The following is a 14,651-nucleotide window of genomic DNA, read 5'->3' as shown; positions in this document are numbered from 1 at the left end:
CTAATAGAGTGGATGACAAAGTTAGAATCTAAAAGGATCTTGACAGGTTAGCAAGAGATGCAGCTGAAACCATATTAATATGTAACTGGAAAATGTTTGATAAAATAAATTAAAACACAACATAGATAATGTTATTTGTGGTTTTCTAGGTCAATCTGCAGCCTATAGGGATTAATTTTTATTTGAGTTTGGCAAAATGGAGCTAGAGTACTAAACTGCATTGAACTTGGAGTTAACTTAGGTTCAAAATATGGCCACAGATATTTAATATCTGTGTGATTCTTAAATGAGTCACTTAATAATTGCTTCAGTCAATTAGTCACAAATGGGAAACACGCACAAGATGATAGTACAATTAAAGAAATGAAAAAACTGTTGAATGACCAGATCCAAATGTTTACTCAAATTTACACAGTATATTTCCATTGGGCTGGAACCAATTATCATATAATTATAATTATTATAATCTTTAATAGTACAAATTTGAATATGTGCTTTTATTGCAGAGATTCATTATGTGTATTGATTAGTACCTAATTAGTCTTTAATGCTCAGACATTAATTTGCAAGAAGCCTCTGCTGGAGTGCATCAAGGAACTAAGGAAGGAAACATTTATTAAGCAACTACTGTGTGCCAGGCCCTATGCTAGGTGCTTTACAAATCTTACCTGATCCTCAAAATACCTGTCTTATGGTTGAAAAAACTTGACAGAGGCTAAGTGACTTACCCAAGATTATACTTGCATTAAGTATCTAGAACACATATGAACTCGGGCTTCTTGACTCCAGGTCCAGTTCACTGGGCTACCTCTAAGGAACTTCAAAGACCTGTGCTGTATAACATTTTGATCAGTGTCTTAGATGAAGGCACAAATGGTATGCCTATCAAATGTAGAGAAGATACAAGGCTGAAAGGGACACCTAGTATGATGAAAAAGAATAAGTATGTTAAAAGATCTTCACAGGATTGAACCCTGGGTTCAAACGAATAGGATCACATACAATAGGGATAATTGTAAAGTCTTAGACTTTGGTTCAAAATATTGAATTCACAAACGCAAGAGATGGAAGGAAAAGAAAAGATTAGCTAATAGTACACTGAATAAAAAAGATGTTGAATTTTCAAGGGTCACTAAGTTCAAGAAGTCAATAGAAAAAAAAAAGTTAATGCACTTTTAGGTTGCATTAAAAATGATATGCACAAATATCTCATTTAAAAACTCCATTTCTTCTGTGACTTATGTCTAGAACTTTTTAATGTGTATATTATTTCTCTCAACTTTCCTGAATGCTGGGCTTCCTTTGTAATGCCAGACTGAGCAAGACAGAGATTAGAGACCAATCCAATAGTTTATTAAATGGAGAGAGATACTGGGACAAATGGATCCATATTTGGTCCCAGGGCTGGATGAGACTATCATCCTTCAGCCCTTAAGTATCAGAGGGCAAGCTTTTTTATAGGATAACAAGAACAATGACATAATGGGGGAGGTACCTGGATAGGGATAACTTAATGGGGAGAAACCCCTAGGATGACACAATGGAGGGAGGTTACTGATATTCTAATGATATCTAAAATGGATAAACCTTTATCCTATCAAACATTAAGAAGGAATGTCTATAACCTAAAGATATAAAACCTTTATCTCATCAACCATTTAAGAGAGAATGATTATAGCCTGGGATTTTGGGGCAGAGCAAATGAGATAGACCTTTATCTCATCAAACATTAAGAGGGAAAGGTTATAACCTGAAGCAGAATCTGCGGAAGGGGGTGGAGGGAGTTAGGGGAAAAATCGGAAAAGAAGTGAGTGCAAGGGATAATGCTGTAAAAAATTACCCTGGCATGGGTTCTATCAATAAAAAGTTAAAAAAAGATTTACATGAACTGATGCTGAATGAAGTGAGCAGAACCAGAGTACACAGCAACAGCAAGATTGGGTGATGATCAACTATGACAGACTTAGTTATTCTCAGCAATTCAGTGACCGAAGTTGATTTCAATGAACTTTGGATGGAAAATGACATCTTCATCAAGAGAGAGAACTATGGAGACTGAATACAGATTGAAGCATACTGTTTTCACCTTTTTTTCCCTTCTGCTTTTTTTTCTTCGTGGTTCTTCCCTTTTATTCTGATTTTTCTCTCCCAATCTGACTCATATGGAAATATGTAAAAAATTAATGTACATGTATAATGTAAAAAAAACCCTTAAAAATACTACACATCATTTTCAAAGCTGCTTTGCTTTTCTGTACTTTAAGTTTTCTTTTCCCCTCTGTTGTATACTTCTTATTTTTTCTCCCTCCCTCCTCATCTTACCCTAAAGAAGACTACTGTTAAACATAGATAATATATACTTTTATATAAAGTTTTTGTTTTGTTTTTCACTTCAGCTGAAACACAATAAATTCTGTTATAGTTCCTTAAAAAAAAAAAAAATAACCTGAGGCAGAGTAACTAAATAGGACAATGGGGAAACTAGGTCAGGACATCAAAAGGGAACTGTGACACAACACCTTCAACTCAGCTAAAACCAACTTCTTCACCAGGCCTTACTGCTAAGGTCTTCCTTCTGAGATTATCTTCAATCTACTCTGTATATAGCGTCTATGTACACATTTATTTACATATCATGTTTCACCTGAATTTCTTGAGGGCAGGTACTGTTTTTTTCCCCTTTTTTATCCCCAGTGCTTAATGCTCTAAATGCTTGTTGACTATTTATTGAACTTTGTCTGTGTGAGACTGTATCTGGAATACTGTGTTCAGTTCTGGATGCCAGATTTTAAAAAGAATACCGATAGGCACATAGTCAACATTTTTAAAATGTAGTTGACTTAAGCTGGAGGACAATCCAGATGGTTAAAGGCCTCATGATTATTTATGTCAGTTTTTGAAGGAACTAAAAATATTTATCATTGTATAAAAACTTAGCATGGCATCATAGCTGTCTTGAAGCATTTTAAAGGTCTTTTTTTTATGGAGAAGAATGATAAGATTGATTCCAGAACTTACTCAGATACTAATTGAAAAGGGTCTCTAGATTGTAAGGAAATAAATGTCCTTAAATCCAAGCAGATGCTATCATCAATGAGAGGTCAATTACCTTAGAATACTAGGTTAAAAACTGTCTCATACTCAAGACAAGCATAAAAAAAGGTAAACAAGAAAGGGGGGAAAAATCCCACTATGTTTTTTAAAGCTTAAAATGTTCACATCCCTACATGGGAAGATAATACTTTTAAGTCTTGAGAACTGTATCTTTGTCGGGTCTGTTAGTATACAAAGAAAGAGGACATGGGTATAATAAATTGACTTTAATATGCTGATAGAAAAAAGAAAGAAATTAAGAGTTAGAAAAGGGATTGTATAGGGAGAAGGAAAAAAAGGGGAGGCAAAATGGTGTAAATTCCATCACACTAAGAGGCACAAAAGACCTATTACTGTAGAGGGAAAGAAGGTAAGATGATAAGCATTGTTTGAATCTTAATCAGATTTGGCTCAGGGGGAGTAATATCTACACTTGAGTTTGGTATACAAATTTGTCTCACTCTCTTAAGAGAGTTAATAATCTTAATTGTGAATGTGAATGGGATTAACTCTCCTATAAAAGGGAAGCAGAATGGATTAAAAGTCAAAATCCTACAACATGCTGTTTACAAGAAACACATTAGAAGCAGAGATATACACAGAGTAGTGGTAAAAGGCTAGAGAAGAATATATAATGCTTCAGCTGAAGTTAAAAAAGCAAGGGTAGCTATTCTGATTTCAGATTACACCAAAAGCAAAAACAAGCCTAATTAAAAGCGATAAGGAAGGAAACTACATCTTGCTAAAAGGTACCATAGATAATGAGGTAATATCGATACTAAACATATATGCATCAAGTGTTATAGTATCCAAATTCTTAGAGAAGTGGAGTTGTAAGAAGAAATAGAAAGTAAAACTATACTAGTGTGGGATCTCAACTTCCCTCTCTCAGAATTAGATAAATATAACCACAAAATAAACAAAAAAGAAGTAAAGGAGGTGAATAGAATTTTAGAAAAGTTAGGTATAATAGACCTCTAGAGAAATTTAAATGGGGTAGAAAGGAATACACCTTTTTCTCAGTAGTACATGTCACCTACACAAAAACACAAACCATATATCAGGGCATAAAACCTCACAATCAAATGTAGAAAGAAATATTAAATACAAACTTTTCAGATCATGATGTAATAAAAATAATGTGTAATAAAAGGCCAGTGGAAAATAGAGCAAAAATTAATTGGAAACTAAATAATCTAAACCTAATATATGAATGGGTCAAACAAGAAATCAAAGAAACAATCAATACTTTCATCTAAGAGAATGAAAATGATGAGATAATGTACCAAACTGTATAGATACAGCCAAAGCAGTTCTTAGGGGAATTTTATATCTCTAAATGCTTACAATAATAAACTAGAGAAAGAAGAAAGCAATGAACTGAGCATGCAACTAAAAAAGCTAGAAAAAGAACAAATTAAAAACGCCCAATTAAATACCAAATTAGAACTCTCAAGGGAGATTAATAAAATTGAAAGTAAGAAAATTATTGAACTAATAAACAAAACTAAGAGTTGGTTTTATGAAGAGACTAACAAAATAAACCTTTGGCTAATTTGATTAGGAAAGAAAAATCAAATTACCAGTATCAAAAATGAAAATGGTGAACTTACTTAAAGGAAATAGGAAATCTAATCAGATTAGTGGGTTTCTGAAGGGTACACATAAATCCATCAATATGGGCCAGAACTTTGTAACAGATATACATGGTATACATAATGAAGAGGAAATTAAAGCAATAATTAGGAGCTATTTTGCCCAGTTGTATGCCAATAAATCTGACAATATAAGCAATGAATATTTACAAAAATACAGATTGCCCAGATTAGTAGAGGAGGAAATAAAATACTTAAATAGTCCCATTTTAGAAAAAGAAATTGAACAAGCCTCAATGAACTCCCTAAGAAAAAAATTTCTAGGGCCAGATGGATTTACAAAAAACATCAAAAGAACAATTAATTCTAATAGTATATAAATTATTTCGAAAAATAGGTGAAAAAGAAGTACTACCAAATTCCTGCTATGACACAAATATGGAATTGATATATAAACAAGGAAGGGCCAAAACAGAGAAAGAAAATATAGACCAATTTCCCTAATGAATATTGATGCAAAAAATCTTAAATAGAATATTAGAAATAAGACTTCAGCAATTTATGACCAGGATAATACAGTGTGACCAAGTGGTATTTGCACCAGAAATGCAGGGCTGGTTCAATATGAGAAAAATTATCAGTATAATTAACTATATCAATAACCAAACTAAGACATCAAATGATTGTCTCAATAGATGCAGAAAAAGCATATGAAAAAAATACAACTCCCTTTCCTAGTAAAAACAAAAAACAAACAAACAAACAAACAAACAAACAAAAAAAAAAACCCAGAGAACACAGGAATAAATAGAGTTTTCTTTAAAAATATAAATAGCATTTATATAAAATAATCAGTAAGCATTATATGTAATGGGGATAATTAAAAGCATTTCCAATAAGAACAGGAATGAAACAAGGTTGCCCATTATCACCATTATTATTTACATTTTACTAGAAGTTAGCTTTAGCAATAAGAAAAAGAAACTGAAAGAATTAAAGTAGGTAATGATGAAATAAAACTATCATTCTTTGCATATGATGGTATAATGTAAATAATCCTAGAGAATCAACAAAAAAACTACTAGAAACAATCATAACTTTAGCAAAGTTGCAGGATATAAAATAAACTCACAAAAGTCTTTAGCATTTCTATATGTTACCAAGAAAGTCCAGCAGCAAGAGATAGAAAGAAATTCCATTTAAAATAACTGTAGACAATATAAAATATCTGGGAGTCTACCTGCCAAAATAAAGGCACAATTACAAAATCTCTTCACGCAAAATAAAGTTATATCTAAACAACTGGAAAAATATCAATTGCTCTTGGGTAAGCTGAGCTAATGTGATAAAAAAACCAATTCTACCTAAATTAATCAACTAATTCAATGCCATATCAATCAAGCTGTCAAAAAATTACATTATAGAGCTAGAATAAATAATAACAAAATTCATCTGGAAGAACATGAATATAAAGATAATTAATGGGAAAAAATTGCAAAGGAAGATATATCAGATCTAAAACTATATAATAAAGCAAGGATCATCAAACCATTTGGTACTGGCTAAGAGTAGTGGATCTGTAGAATAGGTTAGGCACGCAAAACATAACAGTCAGTGACTATTGTAATCTAGTGTTTGATAAACCCAAAGAAAGAAGAAAGACTCCAGCTTCTGGGATAAGTCATTAAGTCTGAGAGGTAGTCTTGGGCCTGATAAGAATGAAAAAAATCTTAGCCCAGAAGAGACATTGGGTTGTGGGGTTCTATACAATGAGGTAGATGGAAATTGAGAAAAACAATAGGATCTGATGATTAAAAGGTTGATTTTTGAGATAATTTTTTAATTGATTTAAAAAAATAATAATAATTTCATTTTTTCACATGCAAAAATAATTTTTAACTTTTTTTTAAAGTTTTGAGTTCCAAATTCTCTTTCTCCTTTCTTCCCTCTCTAAAACAATAAGCAATCTGATATAGGTTATACTTATGTAATCTTGTTAAGATTTTCATATTACTCATTCTGTGCAAGAAGACTCAAAAAAAAGAAAAAGGAAGAAAAATAGTATGCTTTAGTCTGGATTCAGTTGACACCAGTTCTCTTGCTGAAAATGTATAATCTTTTTTATCTTGAGTCTTTTGGGACTGTCTTGGATCACTGTATTACTGAGAATAACTAATTACAGTTCTTCATTATATAATACTGCTGTTACTATGTAACAATGTTATCCTGGTTCTGCTTACTTCACTTTGTATCAATTATGTAAGTCGTTTCAGTTTTTTTTCTGAACTCATCCTGGTTGTTCTTTCATATGGCACAATAATTCATCACAATCATATACCACAATTTGATTAGCCATTTCCTAATTGATGGACATCCTCTCAATTTCCAGTTCTTTGCCAACTCAAAAATAGCTGATAAAATATTTTTGTACATATAGAGTCTTTTTATATCAGGTCCCAAGCCTGAGCATTTAAAAATGCAATTTTTTTTTAAATTCTTGGGCAAAAAACAAAAAACAAAAAACAAAACTCCTCCTGAACTTTTCTCTTCTCTCCTGACTTCAAAGATACTACATCCTCCAATGCTTGATTGCCAATTTCTCTCTCCCCAGCCTTTAACAGAAGATGAACCCCAAGATTCTTTCCTTATCTCTTTCTTCTTTCAAACTTCATTCTTTCCATTAGCAAACTCAATTATTCCCTTAGCTTCAACAAACACTTTTATAGAGAAAATTTGTAAATTAATATCACATATCCAATGATAAAGCACATTCCAAACTCTGTATCCCAACTTCCGATAATACATCTCCTTTAATACCTTAATCTCATTATGTGTAAAATTGAGCTTATTGTCATTTTTAGAAAAACCTCCCAAACACACACACACACACACACACACACACACACTCTTCTTTGCAATTTTATTTACTTGTCAGTGGCTCCACCACTTAAATCTTCCATGACCTAAAACTTCATAAGTTTTCCTTCTTGCTGAACTTTTATATTGAAGTTTTTAGTCATTCTGTTTCATAATTATATCTTGTCCCTTTTTATTTCAAATGACACCTCATTAATAAGGCTCTTATTAATAGCTACTTATACTCTTATAATAACTTACTACTTGGTATTTCTGACTTAACTCCCTCCCTATTGCAATCTATCCTTACATCACTGCCAGAAGAGAATGCTAGAGATTTTGTGGCAATTCTCTTAGACTAGAGAACTTCTGAAGTCCTTTCCAACTTGAGTCTATGATTCTGTTTTTCTTTATATTATACACTGTATCATTTCTCTGCTCAAAATTCTTCCCTGGTTCCCTATTATCTATTTAGTAAAGTTCATCTTCTTAGACTATCATTCAAGGCTATCCTACATTAATGATCTTATCTCATCATGTATTCTATGCACATAAACTGATTTATCATAAACTCCAACTCCAGACTCATTCCAAAATTTCCTTTTCTTTTTGCTTAGATTATTCTCTCTACCCATTAAATTCCTATCCTTTCTTTAAATCCCAACTCAAATGTCACTTTCCAAAACAAATCTTTTTCTTATCAGTCACTATTTCTTCAACCACACATGGGATTTTGTATCTCAAACTTTTAACATTTCAGTGGCCCACCAATATAGATAATCTCTCTTGGTGCAGATTGCAAGCTAAGTATTCATACCTTCTTTATGTCCATGTTTTCCCATGGGACATCCAAAGAGTAACTACTCAATGAAGGCCTTATTTTAGGTCATTTTATTTATTAAAGTTCTTGGACTGTCCACCTATTATTTCTTATCCTCAACATATGAATGGCTTATATTTTATACAATCCGCATTTACTCAATGATCTCATTATAACAGGGGGTCAAACTCCCAGGAGTCAAAACTCCTGAAAGAGGAGCAAACCCAAATCAAAATATAATTGGAAAATGTTTAACACAATTAAAAATATAATACAGCATAGATGTTAATTGGTAATTTTCTAAGTCAATATCTGATCTGTAATACATTTCTATTTGAACACCACCACTGTCATATCATTTCTAGCATACAAATCATCATTTGAATAGTGAAGTCAAGTTGTGCCTACATGTATATTTCTGCTGTCCTTTGTGTGATTCAAAACTGAGTATTATGGAGATTATAATGTTCCACAATTTGCAAACATATATCAATAGATCACTGTGTTAATTTTTAAAAAGGGGAGCAGGGAGATCACCACTAGTTTGACACACCTCCTAATCTCTTAATACTTTTCCCTACCTGCTTAATTTCAGGAATATTTTTCTTCATGAAACACCTCTGGATTGACCAGGGCTGTTACATATCTTCCCTATTTTGCTGTTCATACTGAAAATATCTGCTTATAAGTGATATACTTACTGTTTATTTTTGCATTGATGTAATAATTTTTAAAAATCAAATCCTAGTCATACATTTGTCTATAGGTGTCAGCATTTGGTTTAGACTGTAAGCTTCCAGGACAGAAATAAAGTATACAAAATTCTTTTTGTTCAGAAGTTAGTACTCATCAAGTGTAGAAAATTCCTAGTGAGGAAACTTCCTCCACCAATAAAGATTAGCAACTATAACTCAATTAATAGTCTTAAAAGAGCTGTTTAGGGCACTGAGAAGCTGAGTGACTTCAAAGTCATTAAGTCTGAGAGATAGTCTTGGACTCATATCTTCTGGATCCTAAGGCTAGCCATCCTTCTATTACACTATAATGTTTCTTTCCATTTATAATAATGTCTTTAACAAACAACATCAGCATATCCTTTAAAATACATACTTCAACTGGTCTATTATCTAATTATTAGAAGTATTTCCTATACTTCACAACCCAGTCATACTTATTCCATATAATTCTTGACTATATCCTCCCACAAATTTCACAAAGAGAATCTATCCAGGAGAAGATGAGTCTTTTAAATGACTGAAATAATACAATTTCCTACAATATTTGTTATAGTTTGTTATTTTTAAAAAGCATTTAGCATGGTAGATACAAAACCTTTTTTTTTAATTAAAGCTTTTTATTTTCAAAATATATACATGAATAATTTTCAGTATTCACCCTTACAAAACCCTGTTTTCTAATTTTTTACCTCCCTTCCCTCAACCACCTCCCCATGTGCAATTCTTCTATACATATTTCCACAAACATGCTGCACAAGAAAAATCAGTTCAAAAAGAAAAAGAAAATGAGAAAGAAAACAAAATGCAAACAAACAACAAAAAAAGTGAAAATATTATGTTGTGATACAACATTCAGTTCCCACTGTCCTCTTTCTAGGTGCTGATGGCTCTCTTCATCCATCACACAACCATTAAAACTAGACTTAAAACCTCTCTTTCAATGAAGATACATTAAGATGTTAAGATTCCTTCAAAGATGTAACCATAACTGCTTGCCATCTGGGGGAGGGAGTGGAGGGAAGAAGGGGAAAAATCGGAACAGAATTGAGTGCAAGGGATAATGTTGTAAAAAATTACCCTGGTATGGGTTCTGTCAATAAAAAGTTAATTAAAAAAAAAAAAAAAGATGTAACCATAAAAACTACTCTCAAAATCTTTACATCTCTGAGCAGCAAAAACAAGGAAAATATAAAAAATGAAAATATTCTACCCTTTGATCCAGCTGCTACTGGATCTATATCCCAAAGAGATCATAAAAGAGGAAAAAGGGCCCTAGTGTGCAAAAATATTTGCAGCTCATTTTGTAGTGGAAACAAACTGGAAATCGAGTGGATGCCCATCAAACAGGGAATGGTAGGGTAAGTTATAGTATATGAATGTAATGGAATATTATTGTTCTGTTTTTTTTTAAATTATAACTTTTTATTGACAGAACCCATGCCTGGGTAATTTTTTACAACATTATCCCTTGCACTCACTTCTCTTCCGACTTTTCCTCTCTCTCCCTCTACCCCCTCCTATATATGTTAAATATGTCACAGTATATCCTAGATACAAGAATATTATTGTTCTATGAGAAATGACGCCCAGTCTCACTTCAGAAAAGCCTGGATATACATGAAATGATACTAAGTGAAATGAGCAGAATGAACAGAACATTGCATACTGTACAATGATACACCTAACAAAATTATATGAGCATCAACCATGATGGACTTGAACTCTCCTCAGCAATACAGTGATCCAAGACATTTCCATTAAATTTGGGATGGAAAAAATTTCAGAGAGAGAAATATAGAGATGGAATATGGATCAAAGCATAGTACTTTCACCTTTTAAAAATTGTTTCTTTTTCATGGTTTTTTTTCCCCTTTTGATATGATTATTCTTGCACAACATGACAAATATGGAAATACGTTTAAAAGAATTGCACATATTTAATTTACATCACATTATGTGCTGTCGTAGGGAAGAGGTAGGTAAGGAAGGAAAGAAGAAAAATTTGAAACACAAATTTTTACAAAAATTAATGTTGAAAACTATCCTTACATATATTTGGGGAAAAAAAACACTATTTAAAACATTTAAAAAAGAAAAAAAAAGAAATAGTCAATAAAGATGCTCACTAGTATTGCTGAGGTTGTCCTGTACAGAGTATAAGAGATGATAAACTCCCAATAAATGTCAGGTCATCATGTGTCAACAATATTGTTTTGATTGCATCAAGCACCAGAATACAACACAGCCAATGCAGTAAGGTCAACTAATAGAGATAAGCCATATGAGAAAACCAAAATGGATGAAGAATGCTTATTATTTAGATTACAATACTCAGTCCATGAATGCCTGAATGAATCTGAATGACTCAGGCAATCAGTTTGAAAAAGCAGATAACAATAGCCTGGGTCTAAAATTGAATAGGAAGCAGAGAATGGTGTTGATTACACTTAAAAAATTACACAGTACTTTCAGCTTCCCCAAGCTGTAGCCTGGCACAAAACCCTATCTTTTTAACAACAATATTTTTTCACTGATGCTATATGGCTGCAAGTCAAAATATCCTCCCCAAGTGATTAACTATGTCAGGAAGGAAAAGTTTCCAAGACCTGCTTTTTAAAAACATGGCTTTCCAAATTCAGTTTCTGAACAGAAGGTATTTTGAGGTTATCTTAAACCAAACTTCACAGAACAAACTCCTTCAATGCAGAATGACATCCAACTATATTGAAAAAATACTAGTTTTGATGATGAAGAAAAACAATAACATATTGTTTCTGAGGGGTATGATATAGTGGCACAAGCATAGTACTTGGGTCACAAGGCCAGAAGTCCAACAACTCCCCCAATTCCCCTTTCATTTTATAAATGAGAATTCATAAGATTTAGGAGTCTTAATTCTGCCAATAACTCAATTTCCTTCTGTATAAAATAGAAGATAACACTTGCAAGACTCATAAATCCTACACAGAGTGATTGATAGTAAAGTACTTGGTAAATCCTGAATTGTTCTATAAATGCAAAGTATTTTGAGTTCTAACATTTAGGCTTCTTGTTAGGTGGAAAGAAAAAGGGGAAGCATGACAATTCCAATCTTCTTATAGGATTATTTAGGGAATGGATAAATACAACTTGCACTGGTACCTGGGTCATCAGAATTTCATCAGTCATACAGATTTCATGAATTTATTCTTCAGGGTTAAAAGTTCTCCCTATAGGAGAAAGTAAAAAATGTAGACTTTAGTGTTTCTTACTATTATCACTCTTATAGGAGGATTTACTTCAACTTCCAACACCTCCCTATTACCTATGTATAAAGTTTGGACAAATTACTGATAGGGGGCCTCAGTTTCCATATTTAAAAAGGGTTTGGGCCATATCTAAGGTCACCTTTAAATCTATGATCTCTTTCTGTCAAAGTTTGCTAAGTCCTGATTGCATAGTCACTACTGACTAGAACACTAACTGGAGGGAAAGGACGGATTCCCCAAACTTTGTGCTCAATGGGAATGAAAAGAATGTTTCAGACTGTATATATACTGCAGTCTGAAAGGAAGCTGAGAGAGAATCAGATTTGGGGCCAGAAAGATTTTAGAAATCACCTAGTCCAACTCATTTTTAACAAGGCAAAAAGATTAGTATTAATATTTATCACTTACTACTTTCATTGGTTTAATAATTTAAATTGAATAAATTTAATACTTAAGTGATGTTTATGACTTAATACTTATCAAGTTTTGGTATTGTGTCTATCATTTAGCAGATGAGTAAACTGAGGCCTACCAAGGGGAAAAGACGAGCCCAAAGTCAAAAGGGAACTTGGACCCAGGTTTTCCGACACTGCCTCTCACTCTTTCTATTACATACCCCAAACCTGGCCTCTAAAACCACTGTCCAAAGTCGTACTTAGTAGGCAAAGGCAGAGAGGGCTTTTCGGAGGGTTGACACAGAAAGAGCCAGGTACCCAGAGCTGGAGCCCAGCTCTTGCCCACTAGATCTGGGTAAACAGATACATTGATACTGATAAATAAACATTTGTAAGCGGAGGGGCTGTGTGCCCATGGCTGAGTCCCTGCCCTTCCTGCTGGCCTCAGTTTCCTCATCTGTAATATGGGAGAACCGACAGACCCCGCCCTGGGTTCTGGTGTCCCTCCCTCCCTGCCGGCTCGGCAAGGGCAAGGAGTAGTCGGTTCCCCAGGAGTCCCTCTGCCAGCCCCGGACCTGGGCTTCCGGGTCTCGGGCTCGGGTCTGGCTTTTGTGGCCCGCGCCCGGCTCCTCACCTGCAGCCGCCAGCCAAGGGAGGGGATCACAGGCTGCAGAAACGCTCAAAGCGGACAAGAGAAGAGCCAGGGAGGCAAAGGGTGTCAGAAAGCTGAAGTCGCACTCGCTTTCGTAGCTCCTGCGCCGGTGTCAGCGCCAAGCTCTCCTCCTCCGCTACAGTGCCTCCCAGCGATGCTGCGCATGTCTGCTACGTGGGCACGCTCCAAATCCATTCCCGAGCCGGTGATCCGCTCGTCCGTGTTTTCCCAGCAGTATTGGAGGAGGGGAGGAGGGCAGAAAGGGGTTCGCTCCTCCTCCTTCACAGAAGTGGGCTGCGTCCGGAGTGACAATTTAGAACTGAGAAGGTTATAGAAACAGCTGTAGGCGGCAAGGGATCACAGAGGCCTAATCTAACCCCCTCATTTTGAAGATGAGAAAACCGAGGGGAGACCCTTGGAGGTTAAGTGACTTGGCCAGAATTACAATAGGTAGCAATTCAATTTTCAATTCAACATCCATTGAATAAGTGCCAACTTATGTACCAGGAACCTGGGTGGGACTTGAATTTGTCTTCTAATGTCAAAGCCAGTGTTCTTCACAACATAGAGATGTGTTAGCGCAGCCTCATTTTGCAGTTGTAGAAATTGAGGCTGAAAGAAATAGTCAAACACTCTATCAGCTGATTGGGGCCAGAAGAGAGGCCATATGGTGCCCAGAATCTGGAGTCAGAAAACTTGGGATTCGTTTAGGCTCTGTTCATTTGCCATCTGTGTGACCCTGAGAAAGTCACAGAATCCTCATTGATCTCAATTCCTTCATATCTCAAAGGTAGGGAATGGGCTAAATAACATGCAAGTATTTTCCTAGCTCTGTCTATTCTAGCTCAAATGGCTTTGAAACATAATTATTAAGGACTCTTAAGGTGTGCAGATTCCCACCCCCATCCCCATTAGTTCGTTTTCATGGAGAGGGTTGCATAACTCAATTATACTATAAAGCACTGTTACCTAAGCTAGACAGATCATAGTGGAGTGTTCTGACAAAAGGTAATCCTCTGAAGAAGGAAATGGCAAATCACTCCAACGTCTCTGCCAAGAAAATCCCATGGACAGTAGTAAAATGTAAATAATAAGATGAGTCCCTTAGGTCCAAAGATATCCAATATACTAAGAAGAGCAGAGGACAGTTCCAAGACATCCAGAAAGAATGAAGTGGTTGGACCAAAGGCCAAAGGAAAGTCAGCTGTGGGTGATGAAAGGAAAGTTCCAATCAATTTTGGGGCTATTCCATTTT

General features: G+C 34.5%; 1 protein-coding gene across 2 annotated transcripts in view; it reads right to left on the bottom strand.

The window, feature by feature from the left end:
• TRAPPC12 (trafficking protein particle complex subunit 12) overlaps nt 1-13,536 on the bottom strand; it is a 132,252-nt gene extending 118,716 nt beyond the window's left edge. For both annotated transcript variants that reach the window (XM_051976048.1, XM_051976049.1), the window contains exon 1: nt 13,379-13,536. The gene's annotated coding sequence lies outside the window, so the exon portion shown is untranslated. The remainder of the gene's footprint in view (nt 1-13,378) is intronic.
• Between the last annotated feature and the right edge of the window lie 1,115 nt (nt 13,537-14,651).

Source organism: Antechinus flavipes, chromosome 2 (assembly GCF_016432865.1).
Source record: "Antechinus flavipes isolate AdamAnt ecotype Samford, QLD, Australia chromosome 2, AdamAnt_v2, whole genome shotgun sequence".
NCBI classification, from domain to species: Eukaryota; Metazoa; Chordata; class Mammalia; order Dasyuromorphia; family Dasyuridae; genus Antechinus; species Antechinus flavipes.
This window is presented reverse-complemented; position numbering and strand designations above follow the sequence as displayed.